The sequence below is a fragment of the Schistocerca piceifrons genome, chromosome 6 (assembly GCF_021461385.2).
Source record: "Schistocerca piceifrons isolate TAMUIC-IGC-003096 chromosome 6, iqSchPice1.1, whole genome shotgun sequence".
Taxonomy (NCBI): Eukaryota; Metazoa; Arthropoda; class Insecta; order Orthoptera; family Acrididae; genus Schistocerca; species Schistocerca piceifrons.
This window is the reverse complement of record NC_060143.1, coordinates 540,999,936-541,015,554: the sequence shown is the minus strand read 5'-3', so window position 1 is coordinate 541,015,554 and position 15,619 is coordinate 540,999,936. Positions and strand designations below refer to the sequence as shown.

The following is a 15,619-nucleotide window of genomic DNA, read 5'->3' as shown; positions in this document are numbered from 1 at the left end:
CACATTCGTCCAATATGAGTTCGTGAGATTACGACCTGTTCTCTAAATGAAGGAATCGCTTCGTGGCAAGTGTTACAACACAAGGGAAAACATAATCCGTGCCACAGGATGGTCCTTGAGAGACATTCGCTGAACATTTTTTTTTTTTTCTTACACGTTTAGTTCCGTAGTACCAAATTGGGGAGCAAATCTCCAAGGTCAGGGAACATGTCAGTACATGAAATTACAACATGAAAGTAATAACAGATAAAATAAGATGCTTATGAACCCAAAATAGCTCAAGCCATAAGTTTAAGTAAACGCAATCAACAATGTAACATAAGAGTCACCTTAATTATTCAAGATACTCCTCAACAGAATAGAAGGAGTGACCCATGAGGAAACTCTTTAGTTTCGATTTGAAAGCGCGTGGATTACTGCTAAGATTTTTGAATTCTTGTGGTACTAAAAATGGATGCAGCAGTATACTGCACACCTTTCTGCGCAAGAGTTAAGGAAGTGCGATCCAAAAGCAGATTGGATTTCTGCCGAGTATTAACTGAGTGAAAGCTGCTTATTCTTGGGAATAAGCTGATATTGTTAACAAGAAACGGAAGTAAAGAATTTATGTATTGAGAGGCTAATGTCAGAATACCCTGATTAATGAACAGGGGTCGACAAGAGGTTACACCACTTATTGCCCGAACCTCTCGTTTCTGAGCCAAAAATATCCTTTTAGAATGGGAAGAGTTACCCCAAAACATAATACCATGCGACATAAGCGAACGAAAATAAGCAAAGTAGAGTAATTTTCGTGTCGAACGATCACTTATTTCAGATACCGTTAGAATAGTAAAAATGGCACCATTAAGCCGTGGGCTTTCCACGACGGTTTTCTATCTGAACACCTAGAATTTCGAACTGTTTAGTTTCACCAATCGTACGCCCATTCTGTGAAATTAAAACGTTAGATTTTGTTGAATTGTGTGTTAGAAACTGTAAAAACTGAGTCTTACTGTGATTTCCGCTAGTTTATTTTCTACGAACCATGACCGTATGTGATGAACTGCACTATTTGGAACCGAGCCATTGTTGCACACAACATCTTTTACTGCCAAGCTAGTGTCATCAGCAAACATAAATATTTTATAATTACCCTTAATGCTTGCGGGCATATCATTTATATAAATATGACGGTGTACGGCGCCCTCGATTGCCGGCCGGAGTGGCCGAGCGGTTCTAGGCACTACAGTCTGGAACCGCACGACCGCTACACTCGCAGGTTCGAATCCTGCCTCGGGCATGGATGTGTGTGATGTCCTTAGGTTAGTTAGGTTTCAGTAGTTCTAAGTTCTAGGGGACTGATGACCTCAGCAGTTAAGCCCCATAGTGGTCAGAGCCATTTGAACCATTTTGAACGGCGCCCTCCATCTGGGTGCGGGAAGGTGATCGAGATGTGGGGCTATTATCTTGAGGGTGTGTGATACGGTGAAAGTCTGTCAATAAAGTCTGTATGAATTACAACCGCGTTGCAACTACATTTTATTCAAGCCATCTATCTCATCGACGATGAGATGTCCTATCACGGTTCTCTTCAGCTTCGGGGTTAGAAAGAAGTCGCAGGTGACTATGTCCGGTGAATACGGTGGCTGAGACAACATAACGGTTTCGCTTTTATACCAAAACATCACTAAATGCATTGAGGTGTGAGCATTGTCGTGATGCTCTTTCCACGAGTGGTTTTGCCACAATTCCGGTCGTTTTCTTCGGACTGCTGCACTCAAACGGCACATAGCTTCCAGGTAGTATTCTTTATTGATCGGACGGTCATAAGGCAGGCACTCATAATACACTGTTCCGTTGAAATCGTAAAAGCAGTGAAAAGAACCTTCAAACGTAATCGAACTTGGCGAATTTTCTTTCGGTTTTGGCTTTTCAGGCAGTTTCCACTGGGACGACTGGTCCTTGGATTCGACCCTTATACAAATGTTTCGTCACCTGTTACAATCTTCTTTACAAGTTCTGGATCGTTGTCGACTTCATTCAACAGTTTCTGAGCGATGTCTACGCGACGTCGTTGTTGGTCGAAATTCAAGAATTTCGGAACAGCCTTTGCTGCCTCACATTTCATGCTCAAAACATCCGAAGGAAAAAATGATTGGCGTTAGCAAAAGGATATGCTGACATCATCAGCAACGTATCTGGTGACTCCTTTCACACTGGCGCCAGTAATTGATGCGCTAGGGCGTCCAGGGTGGTCATCGCCTTCGAAGTCTTCTCGACGCTCTTTGAAACATTTACACCATTCGCAGTCTCTTGTCTTATTCGTAGTAGAGTTGCAAAAAGCCACAGTCAACATTTCAACTGCGGTGCTTCTCTTTATTCCACAGTTGAAGCAAAATTTAATGCACATTCTTTGATCCATCTTTTCCGAAACCAAAATTTCACCGGGCACTCAGAAACACATATAACCTTCTCGAATGTCATTTAAAAAAAATGGTTCAAATGGCTCTGAGCACTATGGGACTCAACATCTTAGGTCATAAGTCCCCTAGAACTTAGAACCACTTAAACCTATCTAACCTAAGGACATCACACACACCCATGCCCGAGGCAGGATTCGAACCTGCGACCGTAGCAGTCCCGCGGTTCCGGACTGCAGCGCCAGAACCGCTAGACCACCGCGGCCGGCTGTCATTTAAAACTAAATAGTCATATCAGATGAAAATGGAAACATACATCAGGAACGCGTGCAACAACAATACCAAAAAAATTAAAAATGCGTTGTACACAGACGCCTAAATAAAAAAACCTCCCGTTACTTTTCGGTTGGTTGGCTGATTCGGGGGAGGGGACCAAACATCGAGGTCATCGGTCCCATCTACATCTACATTTATACTCCGCAAGCCACTCAACGGTGTGTGGCGGAGGGCACTTTACGTGCCACTGTCATTACCTCCCTTTCCTGTTCCAGTCGCGTATGGTTCGCGGGAAGAACGACTGCCGGAAAGCCTCCGTGCGCTCGAATCTCTCTAATTTTACATTCCTGATCTCCTCGGGAGGTATAAGTAGGGGAAAGCAATATGTTCGATACCTCATCCACAAATGCACCCTCTCGAAACCTGGACAGCAAGCTACACCGCGATGCACAGCGCCTCTCTTGCAGAGTCTGCCACTTGAGTTTGTTAAACATCTCCGTAACGCTATCACGCTTACCAAATAACCTTGTGACGAAACGCGCCGCTCTTCTTTGGATCTTCTCTATCTCCTCTGTCAACCCGACCTGGCACAGATCCCACACTGATGAGCAATACTCAAGTATAGGACGAACGAGTGGTTTGTAAGCCACCACCTATGTTGATGGACTACATTTTCTAAGAACTCTCCCAATGAATCTCAACCTGGCACCCACCTTACCAACAATTAATTTTAAATGATCATTCCACTTCAAATCGTTCCGTACGCATACTCCCAGATATTTTACAGAAGTAACTGCTGCTAGTGTTTGTTCCACTATCATATAATCATACAATATGTATTTGCAATACATTACATTTGTCTATGTTAAGGGTCAATTGCCACTCCCTGCACCAAGTGCCTATCCGCTGCACATCTTCCTGCATTTCGCTGCAATTTTCTAAGGCTGCAACTTCTCTGTATACAACAGCATCATCCGCGAAAAGCCGCTTGGAACTTCCATCGGAGTAGGGAAGTATGGGGAACGAAGTCGGCCGTGCCCTTTCAAAGGAACAATCCCGTCATTTGTCTGCAGCGATTGAGCGTTAATCGCGGTAAACCTAAATGAAGGTGGCCGCAGGCGTATTTGAATCGTTGTCCTCCCGAATGCAAGTTACGTGTGCTAACCACTACGCCACCGCGCTCCGTGTTAATTTTTGATCACACCGCGTATCACATTAACATTTTATCGTGAATTGCAATGGAAGTAACGGCGAAAGAAATAAGGATTTGAAACCTTATTAAAAACAGATTTTGTCAATAAGGGTTAACCACCTTCGCACAACTGAAACGATACTCCTTAGGCATGCAATTTGATTAGAAGTAGCTTCTGAGGTACGGTGACAAAAGCCTTCTGGAAATCTAAAAATATAGAAGGAAATTGATATCCACAGTTAACAGCAATCATTACTTCGTGGGATTAAAAAATGGTTCAAATGGCTCTGAGCACTATGGCACTTAACATCTGAGGTCAGCAGTCCCCTAGACTCAGAACTACTTAAGCCTAACTAACCTAAGGACATCACACACATCCATGCCCGAAGCAGCATTCGAACCTGCGACCGTAGCAGTAGCGCGGTTCCGGACTGAAGCGCCTAGAACCGCTCGGCCACAGCCGCCGGCCCGTGAGAATAGAAAGCTAGTTGTGTTTCACAAGAAACATGTTTTCTGAATCATTGTTGTCTGTTTATTAATAAATCGTTTTCTTCGAACACAGTATATGTTGCAAATTCCTAATACATATCGACGTTAGAGATGTGGGTCTGTAATTTAGCGTATTACTCCTTCTTTCCTGGGTATTGACGTGACCTGTGCAACTTTCCAGTCTTTAGGTATGGATCTTTCAACGAGCTATCGGTTGTATTTTGATTGTACTAAATATGGAGCAATTGTATCAGAGTACTCTGAGAGGGACCTGAGTGGGATACGATCAGGACCGGAGGCCTTAACTTTATTAAGTGATTTAAGCTGCTTCGCAACGCCGAGGATATCAGTTTCTAAGTTATAATGTTGGCAGTTGCTCTTGGTTCGAATTCAGAAATATTTACCTTGTCTTCTTTGTTGAAGGAATTTCGGTAAACCCTATTTAGTATCCCTGCGTTAGGAGCGCTGTCATCAATAACATCACCACTGTTCTCGCGCAGTGAAGGTTTTGATTGTGTCTTTTCGCTCTTGTTCTTTATATACGACCATCATCTATTTGCATTTTCTTTCGTGAAAATGGAACCATTTCTGTACATTATTGACTCGGGCGGTAGGCAAAAGGTTGGTTGGTTGTTTGGGGAAGGAGACCAGACAGCGTGGTCATCGGTCTCATCGGATTAGGGAAGGAAGTCGGCCGTGCCCTTTCAGGGGAACCATCCCGGCATTTGCCTGGAGCGATTTAGGGAAATCACGGAAAACCTAAATCAGGATGGCCGGACGCGGGATTGAACCGTCGTCCTCCCGAATGCGAGTCCAGTGTCTAACCACTGCGCCACCTCGCTCGGCCGGGTAGGCAAAAGGATCCATACTTACACGACGCTCTGCTTGTCGATGAAATCAGAATACCGACATGTTCATTAAAACTAATCCCGCCGAAGTACATGCCGTTATGTAAGCTTTGCGACGCATACTTTTAATGGCAAGTGAAGAACAACATTCGCGGGTGCTCTACTCTCATCGCGCATCAAAAGGAAATCGCAAGTAAAAGCGATGCAATTGAAGCACACACTTTGGTCCATAATCAGTTGCCGGCTCCAGGTTCCGAGAAAATGCTTCGACATGCTTGGTTTATCGTGAAACTGGTACCACATTGTTAGGCGGTTTTCCTAATGATATTCACATAAAAAAATGTGACTGTGCCTTTGCACGTTGCTCGTGGTGCGCCCAATTTTATGCTCTGAATGTTTTTATGAATGTACTGGTTCTTTTGAAGCAAAGAAAGTAAAAATCAAAAAGCAAAACTTGAAATACTAGTATTTTTATGTTTTTAATTTTCGATTACCGTTGATTATATAAGGTTATGTACAATCAACGATAAAATCTATTTTATTTCTTTTGTCAGTAGTTCCATTGGATTTCACGATGTCATAAAAAGTACTGATGTGACATACTTTCGCGTCAAAAAAAGAAATACAAAACATAACATTGGATTTGAACAGGGGATGGGCAATTTTGAAAGAGTGTTCGTAGCCACTGCGCCACCAACTCACTAGGTCATGCGATGACCTAGTGGACTGATGGGCAACACGTCGAAAGTCTGCCCGTCATTTTCTAGAAAACCTGTTGAGTGTTGGCACCTAAGCCGATACAGATGTCACTTTATTTTCACCCCCCTTTCGTCACGCGAAATTTCGAATATATCAGGGAGCGAGCTAGGCGGGTTCCACTTGTTAGCATTAAACCGTAAACACTTACACTATGTTCTCCAATACTCTTGTTAAAGGTGTTGTGTTACATCTGTCCACATTTAAAGATTCTGGCATTCACTACACTAAATAGAATATTTTTACAAGTCTTTCAGCATCTCCGAACCATCAGCCAACGACAATACTAGTACTTGCCTGAAGAAAACTGCGTCGTCTGTGAACCAATCATCTTACAGTGCTGCTGATTCTGTCTAACAAGTCCTCTACTCTGTTAGTTTCACGCTCTGTGGACCTTTTGTAAGATTACTCGTAATAAGTGACTACATGCTCACCATTTACAAGTGGTTTGTTTAATACATATGCGAATTTGTAATCCCTGCTCATAACCTTTTGCACATTACAAAAATAGAAATTCTCCTACAAAATAGAACGAGTTGTCATGAAAAAACTTTCTCAGGTTGTTTTCAGATATGACTTTTTTTCGTGTGTCAGACATTTTATATCATTGGGTGGATGAGCAAACGCTTTTGCGGCAGCATTGTGCACCTCTTTTTGTGCGAACGACAAATTTAATGTGGAATAATAACTGCCTTTTTGCATTTGGTGTCGTAATTATGTACGTCATTGCTCCTTTTGACTGTAGTGTGTTATTTGAAACAAACTTCGTAAGGCGATAAATATTCAGTGAGGTAGTAGTCAAAATGCCTAACTCCTTAAAAAGGTGACTGCAAGATGATCCTGGGTGAGCACCACATATTATTCTTACAGCACGTTTTTGAGAAATTAATATTTTATTTCTTAAAGATGAGATACCATAGAGCATTATTCCACATAAAGTTACTGAATGAAAATATGTAAAAATCTCAACTTATCTATATGTTTCTTCCCAAGTTTTGCAACGATTCGAAGCGAAAATGTGGCTGAAATAAGTTGAGTACTCCAAATGCATCTTTTCTTTCTCTTTAAATTCTCATCAGTATTGACACCCAGAATGTGTGATGTTTCCACATATTTATTATTATTCCCTCATCATGTAGAACACTTACCATTGGTGTAGTACCTATAGATGAGCAGAACCAAATATGTTAGGTCTTTTTGAAAGTAAGATGAGACCATTTGCGGAAAACCGTTTAATAATACCGTTAAGAATATTATTTACCATTTCTTCTACTATCGTGTGTACCTTTGGTATGATGAAAATGATGACACTATCATCTGTAAAAAGAACTAATTCTACTTGTTGTGTATAAGACGGAACGTCATTTATATCAGAAATAATAGTGTACTTAAGACTGAGCCTTGTGGGTTTCTCCCCAGTCGGAAGAATCTATGCTAATTAAAATTATAGAATCATTAAGTACGACATTCTTTTGGTAGGGTTTGAAAGTATCTATTGGTTGGCTATACCCTCAATTCCATAAAATCTTATTTTATTTATGAAAATAGTATTGTGATTCACACAGTGATATGCCTTATATAGGTCACAAAAATACCAAGTGGTGCTACTTCGTTATTTAATGTTTATAAAATTTGGTGAGTGAATGTGTAAATTGTATTCTCATTTGAGCAAATCTTCAGTAATCCTGACTATGACTTACTGATGATATTATTGTTGCTCTGGTGAAATATTAGAGTACATCATCTTATCAAAAACTCTGGAAAATGGTATCAGTAGTAAAAGGCAGCGGTTGTTATTTACATCTCTGCTATCATCTTCTTATCGAGGGGTTTAACAATGACGTAATTCAGTTTGTGTGGAAAAACTCCCTGAGTTAATGATGTATTACATATTTCGGAAAAAAAACTTATTATACGGGAACAAGTCTTTAGTGACCTGTTCGAAAGACCTTTAAATCCACATAAGCTTTTATTTTTAAGAAAATATATAAGTTTCTTAATTTCAGAAGGAGCAGTGGGTGAGACATCCACATGATTGAATTTTATGAGAGTTACGTTTTCAACATACTGCTGTGACTTTTCTCTTGAACTTTTTGTCCCTATCATTTCTACTGTATTTAAGAAATGATTATTAAATATGTTTGCTACCTGTGACTCATCATTTATAGCCCTCCCATCAGTTCGGTAGTGACATTATCCGGTTCTGTGACCTGTACTCCTGCCTCTTGTTTCACTTTGTTACATATAGATTTAAATCTGTTGTCGGATCTACTGATTGATGACTTAATGTGCATGTTCCTAGACTTTTTAATAATCTCTCTTAAGAATTATGAGTAGTTTTTGTAGTGTGCAACTACTGTATGATCTTTACTTGTTCATCAATCAGGTAATTTACCTTTTTCTTTCACAATATGCTATAAAGCTCTATGGTGGTCCAAGGTTTTTTGCTTAATGTTATTTCTGATTAGTGTATGAGGAAAGCTATTTTCAAATAATGATATGAATTTATCAACGAATGAATTAAAGTTTATGTCAGTATTTGTCTCATTACAAATTTCATCCCAGGTCATCCTTTGTACACTATTCTTCAGAATATGTGTCCTGGAGTCATTAAATATTCTAAGCCATTTCCACTAAAGAGAATCTGTACTAATAGTATCTTATCTATCCTGACTGTGCGTTGTGGACAGAATGAGCATTAACAGAGACAGCACTTGTTACCAGGTAGCAGTGCCACGAGAGTAATACGCAAAATATTAGAGGTCCTATTGCACCTACTTAGGGTACATCCGATTCTTCTTTCCTTTCTGTGCAACATTCGTCTTCGAGAATATTGGCGATGGTACTCCTTGTATCTTATCTGTCAGTGATGTGGCACAGTGTCGAATACTTTACGTTGACAGTGACTGTATCATACTGTAAGATCTGGAAGTCAGTACGCCCATGTAACATTATGCCCCCCTATACCACAATAACTGGACCACTACAACGATCATGTTCGACAACGTTGGACGTACTGTCGCATAACGAGAGGTGGGAACACCTGCATTCGGGAACACTGTCCAAGGTGATTGTTTTGGTGGTACAAGTATTGTGGTGTGGGGAAGTGTGTTACATTGGTGTACTGACCTCCCAATCTTTGAACACTACACTCACCTGTCGTCGTTATTACGACATTGTATTTATTTCCAGAAAGCGTCTTTTGAGGAATACCTTTGCCCCTGACCGCATGTTCATGGATGACAACGCACTACCGTTTCGAACACCGCAGATGGAGCATGCACAGCCCTCTGTGGTGATCACACATCTTGTTAAGAACCATGTCCTGCCTTTTATAATGCTCAGGGGACTATTATTAACCGTGGTGACTTCAGTGTATTATTGTCTTTGAATAAAAGTGTCATTTCTGTTTGTCTCATTGCATGTTTCTTTCATTTACCTCCTGTATCTCACTGTAGCAGTTCTTTTTATGTATTGTCCAAGTTTCGTTGAGCTATGTTACTTGGCAGTGAAACATAATGTGACAGTTACTTTCGTCAAGTTTTGCACACTAGTCTAATTTGCTATACTGCTCCCATGGACAGCAAAAATTTTGTTTTTCCGTGTTGTTATTGTGGTCATCACTCCAAAAACTGGTTGGTGCAGCCCTCCATGCTACTCTATCCTCTGCCTTAAGCCTCTTCATCTCCGAGAAACTACTGCAAACTACACCTCTCTGAATCTGCTTACTGTATTCATTTCTTGGTCTCCCTCTACGATTTTTACGCCCACCCCCACGCTTCCCTGCAGTGCTAAATTGGTGATCCCTTGATGTCTCAGAATGTGTCCTAACAACCGATCCCTTCTTTTAGTCAGTTTGCACCACAAATTTCTCTTCTCCCCAAGTCTGTTCAACACCTCCTCATTAGTTACGTGATTTACCAATCGAGTCTTCATCATTCTTCTGTAGCACCACATTTGAAAAGCTTCCATTCTATTCTAATCTACACTGTTTATCGTCCATGTTTCACTTCCATACATGGCCACACACCATACAAAAACTTTCAGAAAGGACTTTCTTGCACTTAAATCTATGCTCGATGTTAACAAATTTCTCTTCTTCAGAGACACTTATCTTGTCATTAATAGTCTACATTTTATTTCCTGTCTACTTCGACCATAATCAGTTATTTTACTTCCAAAATAGCGAAAATCATTTCATTTCCTAATCTAATTCCCTCAGCGTCACCTGATTTAATTTGACTACATACCCTTATCCACGTTTTGCTTTTGTTGATGTTCATCTTATATCCTCCTTTCAAGATACTGTCCATTCCGTTGAATTGCTCTTCCAAGTCCTTTGCTGTCTCTGACAGAATTACAATGTCGTCGGCAAACCTCAAAGTTTTTATTTCTTCTCGATGGATTTTAATACCTACTCCGAATTTTTCTTTTGTTTCCTTTACTGCTTGCTCAATATACAGATTGAATAACATCGGAACAGATTACAGCCCTGTGTCACTCCCTTCTTAATCACTGCTTCCCTTTCGTGCTCCTCGGATTTATAACGGCCATCTGGTTTCTGTACGAATTGTAAATAGCCCTTCGCTCCCTATATTTTACCCCTGCCATCTTTAGAAATTGAAAGAGAGTATTTCAGTTAACATTGTCAAAACCTTTATTTAAGTTTACAAATGCTATATATATATATATATATATATATATATATATATATATATATATATATATATTTTTTTTTTTTTGAGAAGATATACTCAATAAAATTTAATATTATCAAATAGTAAAATTTTAACATATTTGAAACACATTATTTTATTTACAAATGTCTTGCTTGCATTTGCTAGATATATTAATATATTACAGCGAACTGGTTTCGACGACACTGACTCGTCATCAGAACTAAAAATCCAATATGTTGTTATGAAAGTAACCTATCAGGCCGTTATCAAACATTTATTGTGGTCAATAAAAATTTCTATTTCTCTTCTCCCCCTTTCTGTTCTGATCTACCCATCTTCAGCATTCTTCTGTAGCACCGCATTTCAAAAGCTTCTATTCTTTTCTTATCTAAACTGTTTATCGTCCATGTTTCCCTTCTGTACATGGCTACAAATACTTTCAGAAAAGGATTCCTGACGCTTAAATCTATTCTCGATGTTAACAAATTTCTCTACTTCAGAAACGCTTTGCTTGCCATTGCCAGTCTACATCTTATATCCTCTCTACTTCGACCATTATTAGTTATTTTGTTTCCCAAATAGCGAAACTCATTTAATACTTTAAGTGTCTCATTTCCTAATCTAATTCCTGCAGCATCACCTGATTTAATTTGACTACGTTCCATTATCCTCGTTTTGCGCTTCTTGATGTTCATCTTATGTCCTTTCAAGATGCTGTCCATTTCGTAGAACTGTTTTTCCGAGTCCTTTGCTGTCTCCGACAAAATTACAATGTCACTGGCACACCTCAAAGGTTTTAGTTCTTCTCCCTGGACTTTTTATTCCTATTCTAAATTTTCTAAACCACTTAAATGTAGTATGTCTATGATATGTGATCAAGAAAATTATGAATACAAGACTGAAAAAGTATGCTGTCAATGAAGAAGCCTCTTTCACGCATTACGTGTTTGCTTTTATTTTAGACACAATCTTATTCACAGAACGATAACAACCGTTACCGGTGTTAGGCATACACTAGCCATCTTCAGATTCTGTACGACATAGGCTGTACTTAGTAAAGAAGGCTTTGTCATACTAAATCTATCTCTTACATGTAGTATCACAACGCATTGTCCGGCTAACGCCACATACGTTATTTGGAATCTGAAGACGATCAATATATTTCCGAAATGGATAACGATTTTTGTCATATCATAATAGTCGTTGTGCCTAAAGTAAAAATAAGTGTATATGTTGCAGAGAGTTGGTTTCTCATCCAAAGTTTTGAAGTGAGTTGGCATAGCTTCTGTTTTCAACAGCGTTTCTTATTCTGGTTCCATCGTCGTCAACGTTCGTAAAAAACGAATTCTGTGTTCTGTCTCGGAAACTTATATAGTTGTCGATAGTTAGATGTTTTTTATGAACCTACTTCGTGGTAAATTTGTTGAGTGGTGAAGCGATAGTCAAAAACAAACAGCGACTAAAAATAACTGGAACTATGTGGCATGGCAGCAAAAAAGAAAGGGTGGGGTTTTCAGAACATTTTTAGAGCAAATAGTTTTCTCGAGGGCCGCCTGCTGTCGATAAAGGAGGTTATTTTTATTGTTATCTTGCAACTTCCGATCAATTAAAGATCTCATGTAAGCAGTAACCCCAAAAATGGTTCAAATGGCTCTGAGCACTATGGGACTTAACATCTGAGGTCATCAGTCCCCTAGAACTTAGAACTACTTAAACTAACTAACCTAAGGACATCACACACATCCATGCCCGAGGCAGGATTCGAACTTGCGACAGCAGTGGTCGCGCGGTTCCAGACTGAAGCGCCTAGAACCGCTCTGCCACAGCGGCCGGAGCAGTAACCCCACATCGTTTACTTAATCGAAATTCCGCGTGTAAAATCTCTTCAAAAGTGCTAAATTAAAACGTCATACTTAATGCCGAAGTTTTACCGTATGAACAGTGAACATTTAATAAGCGATAAACTTTTTTTCTTTTCATTGTTTTGTGTGGGGAGGGAGGGGAGTGGGTCAGCGACAAAAAGTTTCGAAACTGTTTGAAATTGTGTTTAGAACTTATTGGAAGTCGCTGAGTGCCGCCATTATAAAACTCTGGATGATTATGGTATGGGCAGTTTGCACCATGACCTACGTTAACTCAAGACAGTTACAGATTTTCGAATTCTAATACTTCTTTTATTGTGTTAAGCATTGAATGAAAGTTTGTGCTTTTTAATGTGTAGATTATGACTGCATTATAAATTTTCAGATTTGGGCAATAATTATATGAAATGCAGGAAGAGCAAAACGGCTAAGCACGAATGGTTAGAGGACAATTGTAAAGATGTAGAAGCATGTATCACTAGGGGTAAGATAGATACTCCCTACAGGAAAATTAAAGAGACCTTTGGAGAAAAGAGAGCCACCTGCATGAATATCCAGAGCTCAGATGGAAAACCAGTCCTAAGCAAAGAAGGGGAACCAGAAAGGTGAAAGGAGTGTGTAGAGGGTCTGTACAAGAGAGATGTACTTGAGGCAATATTATGGAAAGGGTAGAAGACGTAGAGGAAGAGGAGAAGGGAGATATGAACTGCATGAAGAATTTGACAAAGCACTGCAAGACTTAAATCTACAACAAGGTCCTGGGAATAGACAACATCCCGTTAGAGCTACTCATAGCCTTGGGAGAGCCAGCCACGACAAAACTCTTCCATCTGGTGAGCAAAGTGTATGAGACAGGCGAAATACCCTCAGAGTTCAAGAAGAATATAATAATCCCAATGGCAAAGAAAACACTTTCTGACAGATGTGAAAACTGTCGAACTACCAGTTTAGTAAGTCATGGGAGCAAAATACTAACAAGAATCCTTTACAGAAGAGTGTTAAACAAAAAAATAAAACTAGAAGATGAGGGAGGAAGCACTTGTATCAAAAATAGTGTAAACACGGCTGCAGTTTTTTGCTCCTACGGTTCGACCAATACATCGAAGAAGCAGTTGCGGAAATAAAAGGAACTTCAAATGTGGAATTAAAATTGAGGGTGAAATGATATTAATGATAAGATTCACCGATGGCATTGCTGTCCTCTGTGAAAATGGGGAATAATAACAAGACCTGTTGAATGAAATGGACAGTATAATGAGTGCAGAATGTGGATCGAGTGTAAATCGAAGAAGGAGGAAAGTAACGAGATGTGGCAGAAATACAATTAACGATAAACTTAACATCAGCATTGCCGACCATGAACTAGACAAGTGAATCAAATTTGCTACTACCTTCGAAGCAAAATATAGTGTGACGGGCGAAGCATGGGTTTAAAAACTAAACCAGCACAGAAAAGAAGAAATTTCCTGTCTAGAAAAAGAATACTAGTATCGAACACTGGCCTTAAGGGGGGTAGGACATCAAACGGGTCGACTTGGAGCAGGAGAGGCACTACGGGACATTTTAATTTCCGCTATCTATATTTTTACAAATAAATTCATAAAACTTTGTCAGCATATCCAGGAAGGATTCAGGATTCACACTCATAGCAGAGGAAGTTCAAAAACATAACAAAATAAAAATTTTTTACATGTGAAATTTCATCATTTTTTCACTTACTATTGGCTGCATTTGTTGCTCTAGGTAAACTTTTCCTCATAAGTAACAGGGATTCTTCGACGAATTTTGCACAGCATACAAACCATGCTTACAGGTGTATAAAACTCCAGAATTTTTCAAATATATTAAAAACAGTGGTAGAAATTGAGATAATCAACTGTAAAATTTGAGTTTTTTTCTAAACGTGATGTTTGAAATGTAACAACTCATTCATTTTTTCATAAATTAAATAAATTTTAGTGTTTTCGATGCAGCAATAGTAAACGAAAAAATGATGAGATTTCACATGTAAAAAAATTTATTTTGTTAGGTTTGTGAACTTCCACTTCTATGAGCGTGAATCCTGAATCCTTCCTAGTCATGCTGATAAAGTTTTATGAATTTATTTTTAAAAGTATAGACAGCGGAAATTAAAATGTCCTGTGGTGCATCTCCTGCTCCAAGTCGGCCCGACTGACATCCTACCTCCCTCAACCTGAGGAAGATTTCTCTGAGAATGTACATTTGGAGCACAACATTGTATGATAGCGAGTCATGGCCTGTGGGAAAACAGGAAAGTAGAGAATAGAAGTACTTGAGATGCGGTGTTACTGAAGCATGTTGAAAATTAGGTGGACTGATTATGTAAGGAATGAGGACGTTGGCCGCAGAATCAGTGAAGAAAGGAACGTATGGGAAACACTGACAAGAAGAAGGAACAGGATGACAGAGCTTATGTTAACACATCAAAGAATAACTTTGACGGTACTAGAGGGAGCTGTAGAGGGTAAAAACTGCAGGGAAAGGCATAGATCGGAATTCACTCAACAAATAATTGAGAACGTATGGGGTGAATACTGCTCTGAGACGAAGATGTTGGCATTAGAAAGGAATTTGTGGCGGTCCGCTTCAGACCAGTCCGAAAACTGATACCTAAATAGAAAAAGACGTGCCTTTCACTGTCGCTACTTACATATGTGCCGGAGATGGGACGTGGTATCTCTCGTGCTAGTGCTCAGAATTCCGACGCTGACCGTCAGCAACGGCGCACCTCCGTGGACTGGACGTGGCCCCACTGGTGAACGCAGGCAGGTCCAGGAGAAACAGGCGCGTTCCGGTGGTGCGAGTCCTTATGAAGCCAGCGGGGGTCATTTCGCCAGCTGAGCGTGACGTCTGTCATTTCGCTCTTCCTGCGTTTCGGCCAAACGCCTCTTGTAATTGCCGTGCGCTACGACCTAGCCTCAAGGTCCCACTGTTTATTGCGGTGCCGGCGGCGCGTGTCTTATTTTCACATGTGCTCGGCTGTTATCAGCGACAACAGAGCCAGCCTCTGCGTTCGTCCGTCATTGTTCTCTGAGATACTGCGCTGAACACAATAGATGCCCGCCGGCGGCTGTTCCTCCTCTGTGGGGACGAA

At 40.1% G+C, this 15,619-nt stretch overlaps 1 protein-coding gene across 2 annotated transcripts in view; it reads right to left on the bottom strand.

Annotated features, from left to right (window-relative positions):
* LOC124802867 overlaps positions 1–15,308 on the bottom strand; it is a 40,410-nt gene extending 25,102 nt beyond the window's left edge. For both annotated transcript variants that reach the window (XM_047263907.1, XM_047263908.1), the window contains exon 1: positions 15,176–15,308. The gene's annotated coding sequence lies outside the window, so the exon portion shown is untranslated. The remainder of the gene's footprint in view (positions 1–15,175) is intronic.
* Between the last annotated feature and the right edge of the window lie 311 nt (positions 15,309–15,619).